This window comes from Ciconia boyciana, chromosome 3, assembly GCF_034638445.1.
Source record: "Ciconia boyciana chromosome 3, ASM3463844v1, whole genome shotgun sequence".
Taxonomy (NCBI): domain Eukaryota; kingdom Metazoa; phylum Chordata; class Aves; order Ciconiiformes; family Ciconiidae; genus Ciconia; species Ciconia boyciana.
In genome coordinates, this window is record NC_132936.1 from 52,477,356 (window position 1) to 52,491,202 (window position 13,847).

The 13,847-nt window shown below is 46.9% G+C and overlaps 1 protein-coding gene across 2 annotated transcripts in view; it reads right to left on the reverse strand.

The window, feature by feature from the left end:
* Nucleotides 1-13,847, reverse strand: part of LOC140649034 (solute carrier family 22 member 16-like) — a 116,666-nt gene that overhangs the window by 3,351 nt on the left and 99,468 nt on the right. The gene's annotated exons all lie outside the window — the stretch shown is intronic.

A 13,847-nucleotide genomic window follows, 5' to 3' on the forward strand; every position in this document is an offset into this window, starting at 1 on the left:
CCTGGGCTGTTCTTGTTCCCAATGGGGTAAAGACTAGGACAGTGTACGACTGCTCCCACCTGTCTTACTACGACCTGGAGCTACGCCACGGGCCGGATAATGCTGCTACCAGTGGGAAAACAGAGGTCATTAGAGACAAACAGGGTGAAGCATCAGAAGGGGACTGGCTAGGAGGTTAGCACCGAGATCTGACGAGCCTGTGCAAGGCAGCTGCCATGGAGGGCTTGGTGATATCCTAGTTTCCAACGGGGTGGCCACGTCTACTTTCCCTTATTCTTTGGCTGGCTGATCGGAGGCAGCAGGGTCTGATCTGCTGAGGTGCAGAGCGCTCACAACCATGTCAGCCCTCCTCAGGGGCTGTGCTCCGGCGCTATGGATGGGCATGGCATGGCAAGAATCGGTAGGTGTTAAACGCTTGTCGCTTCTGGTCTCCATCTGTAAAACAAGGGTATTAACCATTGAACTCCCGCTGCAGAGTGCAAGGGTTGTGTCCGTGAAGGGCTGTGAGACTTTTGTGGGACAAGCTGTAAAACACTGCGTTGTCAGAGCAGGACTTGGAGAGCGGGACTTGAATGAGGTCCACGGTCACAGACCAAATAATGACACGTCAAGCGCTGCCTGCCTGCTCATTAAGGCGGCATTGTGCCTCCTCCGCACTGAGGGAGGCAGGGGGGCAGTGGAAAATGACCGAGGGATTATGGAATTAAAGCCCGTATTGTGGCATGTCCACATGGGGAGGGGAGAGGAAGGTTGCACGGACAACCTTAGCTCTGGTATTTCCTAACTTGACTCTGCAACAAAGAGCCTGTCAGTCTGTCCATACGTGGGTCAGTGAAACAGTTTAGCATAGCGCTCCTTTGGGTTCAAGGGGAGGCTGAATGTAAATGATGCTGCTCATGACATTTCAGCTGAGAACTACTTCATGGTTGAGCTCACTTGTTTCCCTTTATACATTTAAATAGGTTACTTATTTTTCAGATAGCAACTCGCAGCTCTACCTGTAATGCAATTTTGTAGGTAGTTTTGATTCCACAGGGGTGCAATTGCCATAGGACTGTTGCTGCCACACTTCAGAAACCACAGATTTTTATATTTGGGAGACTTCTGTAACTTTGGAAGGAGACAAATTATTCAAAGCCTTTTTTTTTTCGGGGGGGGGGGGGGGAGGGTGTTTCTAAGTGTTTGCTTTTGTTTTCCCATGATTTTGCTTTATGGCAACAGTAGGTTTTTCCCATGGTAATGTTTCCAGTCATCACCCAGGTTGGTTTGTTTTTCTCTCACGACACTAACTGCTGCTCGGGCTGCTCAGCAGGCACTCCACATGCTCTGTGCTGTATTTGCAAAATTGATCTGAAAAGTGGCTGCTGACCAATGTTTCAGTAGGATAAAATGAGTTACCGCAATAACTGCCTTAACACATACTGAAATGACCAGGAAAGCAACACAACAGTAGTGGAGATGTGCTGCATACAGAAACCAGAGGCTCTCTGTTACCTGCAGTGCCCCACACTGCTCAGAGACCCGGCGGGAGGGAGGTACCTGGCTCTACCCACCAACTGCTGTGACGGCCTTCCAGGCAAGGGGTCCATCTCAGCCCAGAGTCTCCATTTTACGCCACGGATAGGGTCAAACAAACGGCAGAACAGCCTTGTGTCGGAGTATCTGAGCACGTAACAAGTGTCCTGCTAACACCGAACGCAAGTTTTGTGATGATTAGACCGCTCAGGAGATATTTACCCTCGGTGATAAGCAGCGCACTACTGATAAGAAATGCACTTCCACCTTCCAGATGCCTTGATTCAAAGTGCCAGTGAAAGGATTAGTGGACAAATCTAGAAATTCAGAAGTCTAATTCACCTGGGAGTGCAGCTGGAGTCTGCTGCTGAGAGGAAATCCTGGAGGGCAAAGATCTACAGTGCCTGAAGGTAAAGGATAGCAGTGGATTGCCTGCGGGTTTCGAGCACTCACAGACTAAGGCTGGTTCCTCTTATCTTCCACAAAGCCTCTTATCTTCCACAAACTAACTAGGTTATCACAGAAAAGTAAAAAAATGTGGATTTTTAAATGTTTTCTCAGTGTTTAGCTCCCTTGGAAAAGCACTGCAGCATTGTACCAGTTACACTCGGAGAAAAAAAAAGGCCTTTCCTCATGTACAACCAAGCATATAAAACAGCTGAAAAAGAATGTGGTTTAGTTAGTGAAGGTCAACACGTACTGTATGAAGGCTCATTTCTTCTTTTTAGGGTAATGACTTGTTACAACAATTGCATCATTTCCTAAAGCAGAGATCAGAGCTCTGTTTCCCTTGTTCGCTTTTGAACTACCAGGGTTAACGGGGATTTCAGGCTCTGCGCTGCCCTGTGGGCACCATTTAAAGCTCCCCATGGAGAAGAGTCAATTGAGAGCGAGTAGCTGGAGGAAGCAATTTAGCTGTATTACTTCCAGCATGAACTCAGCATGTGGAAGCAGCAGCCAGGAAAGGCAAAAATGGCAAACACGGTACGGGTCAGGCAAGGAGGATCCCTCCCTTTCCGTGGGAGCAGTTCTGCGGCGTAAGCTGGGCTCAGGGAGAGGAGAGCTGGTTATGGCTTTCAAGCAGAGGAGCGGAGCTCAGAACCACCCCGTCCTCCTGAACCACGGTGCTGCACTCAGGATGTGAGGCTGCGAGAAATAACCCTCTGCACCGGCTCCCTGATACCGAGTTACCATTTTGACACCAGCTGTACAGCAAGACAACTCTGTACAACTCTGCTTGCTGATGCATCAGTTTTTCCCCTCTCCGCCTAAGTACAATTCTCTGTTTTCAGCAGACAAAACTCTAGAAAAAGCTGTTTAATTCATATTTTGATAGCACACAACTTTGCAGGTAACAAAGAGGTTCTTGAGTGTAGTTTTTTTAAACGTAGCTTCCCTCTTTTCCCATCTGCAACCTTTCAGCATGATACTTCCTGCACTTTCTTTCCTTTCAAAATGCATCCAGCCCCTCCTCACCAGCAGGCGACGGCTTGGATGTTAAGTCCCTTTCATTCCCTTTTATTCTGAGCCGAGGCTGTAATGGATGGCAGACAGGATGCCACGTAGCCTAATAGCAAATTACGCTCCCAGCAGCTTGCGACTGCCCCTCCCCGAACTCCCTGCGATCGGTGGGAGTGGGAACCATCCCGGCTCTCTCTGAGCCATCCGGCGGGGAGACGGGGACCGCTGTGGGCATGGTCTGAGCAACACAGATGCTGAAATCAGGAGAAAAGTCAATCACTACTGGTTTACAGTGGTGTACAGCTCCAAACAGCAGCACTTCTCCTTCAAATTACCTCCCTTCCTTCCTACTCACGTTTACACCCCCCTCCACGATGGTCTGTATGGCCAACTTCAAAATGGCTCTGGGACAAATGTGTCATTTGAGATTATTTGCTCCCGACGTGACAGATCAGGCACATCTTCAAGTATCTGCTTAAGGCATCGAAGCCACAAAGCCGGTTTGTGCAGTTGGGTGCTTACATGGTCTTTGGTCTTTTTTTACAGTAAAGGGCAACCGTCCAGTGGAAGTCACACAATACACACATCACCGAAACAGAACACCTGCAGGGAGTACAGATGAGCTTTGTTCCTCTGCTCTCACCGCTGATCCTCCGCAGCCTTGCGAGTGACAGAGAAGGCATTTCCCCCCCCGTTTCTGTGATGTGCTTCCATGAAAGCGTCACACAGCAGGGGCAGGATATTAACAGTCATTTTATGTTTACCACTTAAGCTGGAGAAAATGTTTCAAAATCGTATTAAGAAAACTTATTTAACTTTCTCTGACGGCCAACTGTCAGTATAGCAACAGCTTGCCAGAAGCCGTAATGGCCCCAGACAAACGTACCCCTCCGGAAAGCCCACCCGCTGCACGCAAGAGGCATCAATCTCAGCTGAGTGCTCAGGAGCACTACGCCCATGCTGCCCCACGGGGGACTGCTCCCAGCAAGGACCCACGCAGGCACCCCAAGTGACTCACTCCCACAGCCACAGAGCCCAGGCGTGGGGCCCACCTGGCACTTTTATTCCCCACGTCTTCCCTTGGTCTCTGATGCCAAGATGTTTCCCGCATACCCTCTCCATCTGGAAGCAACTTCTCTCTGAAGACTCATTACAGAAAAAGAGAGATGCACACCCCCTCTCCAGTCCAGTCCAGTCCAGCGATGGCACTTACTCCAGTGGACAGGCAGAGAAGAGGCCTTTTAGCTGGCAGGAGGCTTTTTGCAATGCCACTTTACCAGAGGACAAAATAATCTCTGGACAAACAACTGCTACCTGACTTAGGAGATCAGCATGGCCTGAAATCCTTTCTCCTTGGCTGCGTTTGGTCAGGAGGCTGTAGGGTTTCACCTGCGGCCTTCCTGTCATCACGAACATCTTTTTTCACTGTGGGATTCGTTCTTGGCGTCTTCCCATCTTAACTCACTCTGGGCACTGGACCAGCCAGAGATGGCAGCTCACTCGTTAATCACCTTCTGGTCATAAAATAATACATGTCCCCAAGCCTGAACTGATTTTCAGACAGGTTTGATGGGTTTAGCTAGCATTACGCTATAATGACCTTAAAGCTAGAGGTATTGTGCTTAACGTCTTGTCTAGCTTGCTACCCAGCAAGACCAAGGTTCCTGTACAGTGACCCAGAGAACAGGGTCTACAAGCCCTAAGCACGTGGCAGGCCGGCACTACATGTAGACAATGCTGAGGGACCTCCCCCTCACAAAAATCCTGAGCATCAAAGATCTTGGTTCCTCATCTCTTTAAATCAAGACCAGTCTCCAGAGCAGGCAACAGGAACCTCCCCAGTAGCTGAGGACTCAAAGCGATGCTTTCTCAGAGGAAGCAGGGTGAAAAGCCACTGTGAGGACATGAGCCCCAAAACCGTGACCTCCTCCCCTGCTCAGAGCGGCCGTGGCTCACAAGCGTGCAACCCTGCTCAGAAACACTGTGCCCCAGCTCCCATTCGCACCGTGTTCCCTTCTTCAGTTTGCACAGCTCTTCTGTTGTACAGAAAAAGATGAAAACATCCCCTCACCAGGTCCCTCAATCCGATGGCTAGATTGCCCAAGTGGGAACAATCCCACAAGGGAGCTGCAGAAACCCTGATCTTAAATTATTTATCAGCCTGATCGTCAGCAAGAGCTCTGCTCGCCAAAGCCCGTGCTGCAAACATTTTAAATACTGCATTTATTCCACCAGCAGCCAACAGCCCAGGCTGGAAGCGCAGCCGCTCCACGCGCAGCCCTGGCCGAGCGCACGAGTTGCTTTGCAAAGAGCGCATTCAGCCATCTAATCTCACAGGAGATGTCCCGCTGCCCGCTCCCCCCACAAAGCGGGAAAATCCTTTAATTTCTGTTCTTTTGATCCTCTCTGCCAGACGCTGCTGGATGCCTGTGGGAACGGATGTTTACTCAAAAGAATAAATGCTGTATGCTGGACCCTCATGTCTCTTCATTAAAGGGGAACAAACATTTGCAGTCTGTGTTGCCCCAGCACCAAGCAAGGACAGTGGGACCCGGCTCCGTGCTTACATAGAGCCACGTTATCCCGGTCTTGTGAAGGGTGACAGCCAGCAGCAATACGACAAACGCATTACGAGGGGACGAGGGTGCAGTTGGCGCAGGAGGTTTGCATTAGAAGGCAAATAGTTAAGCAGCAATTGATCCCAAAGCCCTAAGCAGCAAGACCTGCGAGTGTGTGCGCACATGCGAGGGACGGAGGGCTTAGGCTGCCATAAAATGGTTGTACATAGTAAACAGCATTTTGGCTGCAAGACCTGCTACTGTTTATTAATACAGTGCCCGTGGGGGCCTTCAGAATGTAAGTAATTGATGAAAGGGCTCAGCGTCCCATCTTCAAAAAATGTTCACCACACCTTAAAGAACATCTCTTGCAGGATGAGAACATGCAGAACTGAGTAGCTCAAAGTAAATCTGGTGGAGGGCCTGGTTCCTATCTGCACTAGCCAGTGCAGTAAAGTCCTTTAAGACTACACCCCTTCATGGGGATCTGTTTGTCTCACTCCATTTCTGGTCCAAGGTGCCAACTCGCCTCTCTTCTGCCCCACTGTTTGTCTGTCCACCCTGCTGCTTGCTTGCAACCATGGCAGGAAGAAAGCTGCGTGTTCCTGCAAACGTGAATAAGGAACACCCTGAGCTGCTTGCATGACTATCAGATTTCATCTGGGACGGGCAGCGAGGAGGGGAAAGGAGAGCTGCTGTGGCTTTGACCTCTGGAGGTCAAACTTTTGAGAATGAAGGGACCTTAAACTGCTGTCAGATCAAAAACGAGACCAGAAAGGATCCAGACACTAAGGTGAAAGCATTCAAAAAGAGATGGCCAATTCCAATGACAAGAATTTGTAAACGGTGACAGGAGAAGGGATGAGCTACTAGGGACAAATGTGGGGGGAAAAAAATTACATTTTTTTAGAGAGCTCCTAAGTGCTCTGGATAGGGCAGTTATCTAAAGAGCTTGTTAATGTCAATTACTCCCTGGAAATTGTGAGAAAGATGCGTAGCGGAGAAAGACCAGGATGCTTATGGAAAGGGGGTTGCTCTCAGTTCTCATAAAACCAGTATCATGTCACGGACCACCACCCTGAGCAGATATTCAGCACCTTGGCTGAATTAAAACCGTACAGATTGGTATTACTGTGCTTAAGCTGGCGTTAATGGCTTAAGCAGGAGCTGGGGAGCACGAAGACAGGTCTGAGCTCAGCAGGTGCCCTGCATCTGGTACCGCCTTGTGAAGCAGGGCAGGTTCCCCGGGCTCCTGCCGAACTCCCGTTTCGGTGGGAGGAGGGATCCAGGAGTGACTGGCTTCTTACAGCAGCAGCATACCAATGATGACTCCATGGTGCCTGCAGCGAGTGCCGTGACTCTCCTGAATGCAACTGTTTGACACTGAAATAGTGGTTATGCTGTTGCTGCTGTCGAAAAGAAGGTGGAACGGCATATTAGTTCACCGAACTGTGCTGGGAATTGAACACAGCTTGTGCAGCCCTCTAGTAAAGCTGAGGGAAAGTAGATTTTTAATACCTGTTTTTTTCTGACTGGTCTTAACAACCACAACAAAGGCAACAAAAAAAAGAAAATACCCCTCCCCCCATCCTCATTCCTTTCTAATTTTTAGCGGATAATAATATCCTTTGAAAGTGCTTTTTTTTTTTTTTTTTAAAGATGACCTATGCAAGTTGTTTCAACAGTGAAATACTTTCATTACACCTCAGGCATTGCACTAACCCTTTTCCTAGGGGAAGAAAAGGCTATGGATTGCACCACATTCAGCCAATGGTATAATTAAAAAGATCTTCGCTCCATGCCTGACAATTGCATACTAAACAGCACCTTCGAGTCGCTCCCTAGAAACACCACTATTCTTTAACAGTATCTTGAGAACTGCTCCTGGTGGAGAGAATTTAAATGAAGCGAAAGAAGATGTAAGGGACCAAGAGGAAACCCCGTAAAGGAATGTGTAGGAGGCATTCCTTGCATACAATGCAAATGTGTATGAGGCATTCCTTGCATACAGCGCAGAGAGCAGGAGAGGTGGTGAGCAGTAAATCACTGTCCAAAGATCTTTGCTTCCAGAAGCATGAGGTTGTCAAGCCCATTTCTCCTTGCAGCCAAACTCTTCAATCTAGTGACAATTAAAATACTTTACGCAGCAGCAGCCTCAGCTGACTAAGCAAACACAGAGCAATTACCACCTTGATTTCATTACTGCTAAAATTAAAAAATATATACATCCAGGAATGAAACGCTGTGTGTCAGGAGCTTGTAGATTACTCAGGGGCAACCACTACATGGTTACAGAAGGCAGCATTTCCAACTGGAGCTGGAAACATCTGCACCAGTTTGACTGCCCCTTTTCAGCAAATGGAGTCAAATTCGCCAACTCACTGACGCACCCCCAAACAAAAGGTCTGCACGCAGCAATGGTTAGTGCTCAAACTGCAGCTCTGCTGTAACTCCAAGGAAATTGGTCGCGTTACACAGAGGATGAATTTGGCCCAGCGTGTACAAACATAACCTCAGAGGGACTGAATGCATGTGTTACAGGCAGTAAGTCTCGCAAGGACTCATAAATCAAATTATAGAGCTAGAGACAGATGCTTACTGTAGAATAACACGCTCTCCAGCACTCTGAGCTTTTGCTCTAATGGGATGACTTAAAAAAAAAAATAAAAAAATTACTTTACATTTTCTGGCTAGCTTGCCCAATGCTTTTATCTCCGGTGCTCTCACTTTCAGCACAACCAGCATGGAAATCAGGCGTGTGAGACAGGTTTGCAGAACTTTGAAGTCCTGATCTCAGGACTTGTCAGACAGATGCTGAGCACAGACAGAATCTCAGACAGATGCCGAGCACGGAGCTGAGTTTGTGGGCAAGTCACTCAAGATGGGATGTACCTCACCCAGCCTTAGACATCTAAACCCAAACCAGTTGTCCAAGCTCCCTTTATAGACCACAGAGAAGAACAGGAACTTCTGAAGGGCAATTTGAGATGTGCAGGTCACATCACCCAGCCTGTTTTAAACATCTGCCCTTGAATGAGATGAACTGCACCTTAATGGTTTCCCTTGAGTTTACGAGGACCTCAACAGCTATCTCAAATGTAGAAATTTAAGTTAATGCAGGTGAGTTCCATGATCCTCCATGCCGTGGCAGGTCATTTATTTAGATTATAAGCTCTTACAGCTATGGTATTAGATCTGCCTGGTGCAAAAGGGTCCAGTGGTAACGTGGGACTTTACTGTGCAGAGTTACTCCTACTACAAATAGGCCAGGACCAGCCATTTACACTTTAAAAAAATCAGTGCTCTGGGACAAAACACTTTCTAGTGTGCCGTGCAGAAACTGATATAACAAAGAGACAGTCTGATGTGTCCACATAAAAGCAAACGAGATGACAAGCGGTAGCAGTGCAGACATTTCCAGGGGAGGAAGTGGAATAAGGTGGTAACAGCCTGAGCCTTAGCGGAGACCCTGCAAAATACTAATAAGATGTTATGAGAACTACAGGATCTCTCATGTCGGAGGGGACAGAGAGGCCAGTATGATAACCCTACCAAAGGAAAGGCTGTTCTTCACAAACGTATCTGGATGGTACAAATACATCTGGATGGTAAATAACAGCTCCAGAAAAAGGGCTACTTAAGCCTAAAGACCACTGATTGCACAAGAAAACTTGGATGTGAAAATAATGAGGCTAAAAATCAGATGAAGGCTGGGTTTTTTCCTTCTAAAATTGAGATTCTGGAAAAGCCCCAAATAAGCATAATAAAGCAAAGAAAAAATTTAAGCCCTTTCAAAACAGAACTCCAAACATTTACTTAAGGATTTGTATGATGCAGCGATTCAAGACATCTGGTCTCATTTGGGCTTTCTCATGCTAAGCCAAACGTAGCAGAGTTCAGACCTGAACCCGTGCCTCCCGCTCCAGCAAGGTGAAGGGGGCTGCTCCCCAGCTGCAGCAGCAACAGTGACAAGGACTCACCTCCCTGCGAGAGCTCCTGGGCTTCTGAGCTCTTGGCTTCTCATCCTGAGCTCAGGCTTCCACATCAGGACATAGACCAGTCTGCAGGCGCTCATCAGCTGGCACTGAGGACCTTCTTTGAGTTAAGATGGCAGCTGAGCTGAGTTTATAAACATCAGCGGCATCCACACGTTGAACTGGGGCACAGCAGCCCCGTAGTGAACGTAACTCACACTAACTAACCCCCAGGCTCCCTGTGCAATACCTAAGGCTACCCTTGCAAGGGATAATCAAAGTTAAATTATTTTGTCTAGGCAGGATCAAGAATTCAAAAGACCCTTCTGGCCCCTGCAGTCCTGAGGTGTGCATAGTAAAGAGTAATTGCGTGGATTTGGTTGCTCCAAAACTTGAACACGGACTTTTCCCAACCTGGAAAGTTAATTTTTTGTTTTGTTAATCAAACTTCCACACACAACTAAGTTGTTATACAGTTTTCCCAGGGCTTTTATTTTATATTTATTTGTGTGCTGCCAACAGAGCCGATTTTAAACCAAAATGGTAAATCGATTTTCTTTAATCTTTGCTCTTTCACACTAGTCTTCACAAAACTGAAAGTGCAGCACGAAATAGACTCTATAGTATCTGCTTTAGGAGAGGAGCAAGTGATAAATTACTTGCCTAGGAGGAGATGAGGTTATTAATCAAAATGGCTTCAGGGTGTAGTGTTTTGAAGTTGAGTCGAGTATTAAATAACAGGTGAAAGGGAAGAGGGTTCTCCTTTTGAAACCCTAAATCGAAGCCTGTTCAATGAACTGAAGCAGACACCTGTTAGCCAGGTCGTCACAGAAAAAAATCTTCATGAAGAGCCAGCGTAAATTAAAGCCTTCAAATCAAAATCAGGACTTAAAGATTGCTTTGCGTTTCTTTTCATAATAAACAGTGACACAGTTCGGTCTCTTACACAATTTGTTCAAGACGACTTGAATGGCAGGAGTTGAACGCAACATTGCTGTCCCCTGAAAGTTACGCCTATGAGCACTTCCTGATTAAGTGAAGGTTTTACTTTGCATTCTCAGCTTCTCCTTTCCACCTTAATTTGTTTTCCAAGAAAGCATCTCACCCACTGCAGAGCTATACTGCCAAGGAACGCAAATTCATAGTGCTTACTGATGGCATCACACCAGATTTGTCCTACAGAGCTCCAGAAAGAGGAAAACTACTACTGAAGTAAGAGTTTGCACGTGTGAACATGCATGATCTATTCATGCATGCCCATTCAGGACAGAATGAACTCTTGCTTGCTTCTGCTGCTCAGGGCCTTTCTGTCAAAGGTTTTTAATTCTGCTTTATAGCATAACCTTTGGAATGCAGAGTACATGTAGTAGCTGGGTTTGAATTTCTGGTTAAGAGTTAGGACTTTTTGTAGAGAGGATAATGTTGGAGTGGAGGGAGGGAGCTTGCATTTCAATACAGTCTCCCCCTTATAGTTCTATTGCATAGTAAAATCTGGGCCACATGGAACATAGCAACCTTCTGAGGAGGACACTGATACCATACACAACGCAAATCTATGCTGGGACTAGGTGAATGGTTTATTTACACAGCTGAATTGGCCCCCTTGTAACTGAAATTCAGGCTGATGATCCCCTTGTAAGACCATGGAACCAGCTGTGACTAGTCTAGAAGAGCACTGGGATATATATTTGACGCTGTCTCCCACAGTAGTCTTGTATCCAAGTCAGGACGTTACAGTCTGGATGAACAGACAACCAATTAAGAAACCAGTTGGATGGCTGGGCTCACAGGGCAGTGGTTAATGGGTTGTACTCTACCTGGAGGTCAGTTACAAGTAGAGTTCCACAGGTTCTATACTAGGATTCATCCTGTTTGACATCTTTATCAGTTACCTAGAGGAGGTGTTAGATGACACTCTTGCCATGTTTGTGGATGACACCAAATTGGTGGGACCAGTCAATACACACACTCAAGGGCAGAGCTGCCATCCAGAGGGACGCAGACAGGCTGGAAGGATGGGCCGACGGGAACCTGATGAAATTCAACAAGGACAAACGCCAAGTCCTGCACCTGGGGAGGAAGGACCGCCTGCAGTGATACAAGCTGGGGAGCAGCTCTGCAGAAAGGTCCTGGGGGTCACGGTGCAAAGAAGGCCAACAGCATCCCAGGATGCATTAGCAGGAGCACGGCCCGTAGACCAACGGATGTGATTATCTCCCTGTACTCGGCACTTGTGAGAGTGCATCTAGATACTACATCCAGTTTCGGTCGCCACAACACAAGACAGACAATGATAAACTCAGTTGAGTTCAGCTAGGAGACACCAAGGTGGCTGGGGACTGGAACACTTGCCCTGCAAGGAGAGGCTAGGGGAATTGGGCTTGTTCAACCTAGGCAGGAGATGGCTTTGTGGGGGGGACTAATATCAGCCTGTAGAGCCTACGAAGAGGTCATCAAGATAGTGGAAACAGGCTCTTCAGTAGTGCATAGAAGCAGGACAAGAGACAACAGGCATAAATTGAAACTGGGGGCTTTCAGACTAGATATAAGGAGAAACCTTTTCATGATGAGGACAGTCAAGGAGGACAGCTGGCCCAGAGAAGTTGCACAGTCTCAGTTTTGGAGAAAACTCGGTGGTTTTCGAGACCAGAGTGGATAAAAACTTTGAACAACCTGGTCTGACTTCACAGCTGGCCTTGCTTTGAGCAGGGGATTGAGCTACAGGCCTCAAGACCCCTTCTGACTTGAATTATCCAGTGATTCCATATGAAGGAAGCTCCCCATCTGGCTATCACTAATCCATGGGGAACACCAGCACTGTAGCATCCTCACCCCGGTAGGTAGGTAGAAAATATGAAAGTGAAAGCTTTCACAAAGCTGAACTCCACTGCAATAAGAAAGAAAATCTTGTGCATTCAGTGGCTTTCTCCCTTTTTTCCACTGTTCATCAGCAGTGCGCGACAAGAGTGTGCATGTTCAGCAAAAAAAATGGGCACGGGGGGCGGGGGGAGGGAAGATGAGCAAGATCAATTTTTACATCTTTATCCTTTCCTGTGGCCGACAAAATACCACTCTTCTCAGAAGATACACCAGTAAATTTTCAGTTTCGATTTGTGTACCAGGGAATAGGACTCTCATGACATCCTTTGAAGATTACTGCAGGGCTTAAAAGATTTCACACTCTAACAGTTCCCCAAAATACTCTGACTACATGTTTCTTTTGTCAGTCTCATCCTAATATAGTACTAGATAAGTCCTCTACCTCCAGGCTATTTACGCTCCCCAGAGAGCTGAGGACTGTTATGCCACATAGCAAATCAGAGAGATCAAGTTATTTTAATCTTTCCTCAAATCCACTCTGACACCAAAAACCTGTTTGTATTTCTTGCCATAATATCAGGATGGGTTTCGCTTTCTGTGGATGAGGTCCCAGTACTGACTGCAGAATAGCAGGTGTGCTCCCATCTGAGCCAGAGTGTAAACGAGCCCATCCAAGTTCTTCGATTCCCTTGCACACAAAAAAATTGCGTTTAAGGCTGCAACAGCAAAAACTCCAGGAGGCCTTGTCTGTCCTCTCTTCATCAGCCCGATCCAAAGTCTCTGACTTTGTCAGTGGAAATAGTCTCAACCACTTGGAGGGTCTTGGATCAAGTCCCAAATCTTAAAGAATAAAAGCAAGGAGAAAATGAGGCATTAACTTCAAATGCAGCTGCCTGGAATTCCTGCCTTGAAGTGGGAATGGAAATACTTTGAGGGTAGGCGGAAGGATTTTTAAAATTAAGAAGAATGGGACGAAGAGCGTGTTTTAACTTTCTAATTGAAAAAAGTGCTTTGGAAAATATTCTGTGAAACTGTTTTGAATTAACTTATTTATTCAGTCAAGGGAACACTCCACTCACATTCACCGGAAGAATGAAAACCTGAATGTCACAGTATTTACTTTGATGTTCTCTTCATAAATTGGAGCTTATCGATGTCTTTATGCAACACACAACTTCTGAGGCTGCCTTCCAAATTAAGGAAAAACTAAACAGAACAATGTGAGGAGAGTCAGCCCATTCAGGTATTTCACAAATGGGAAGTAACAGAAGATTGCAGAGTGTACAACAGCTTTATCCTCACCGGGAGAAAGTCAGCTCCTGACTTCACTAACGCCACAGTTTTGCACAGGCGAGCTACCCAAATGCTAATAGAGCAAGAGGCTGTATACACCGTTCATAAGGCCCCAACACACTTAACCAAATCCCATGCCATGTGTACACAGCTAGAGGAAAGCCTGATTGCATGTGTTACATGTGCATTACGTTCCTTGGCTGCCCTCCAGCTGGCTGCTTTCATG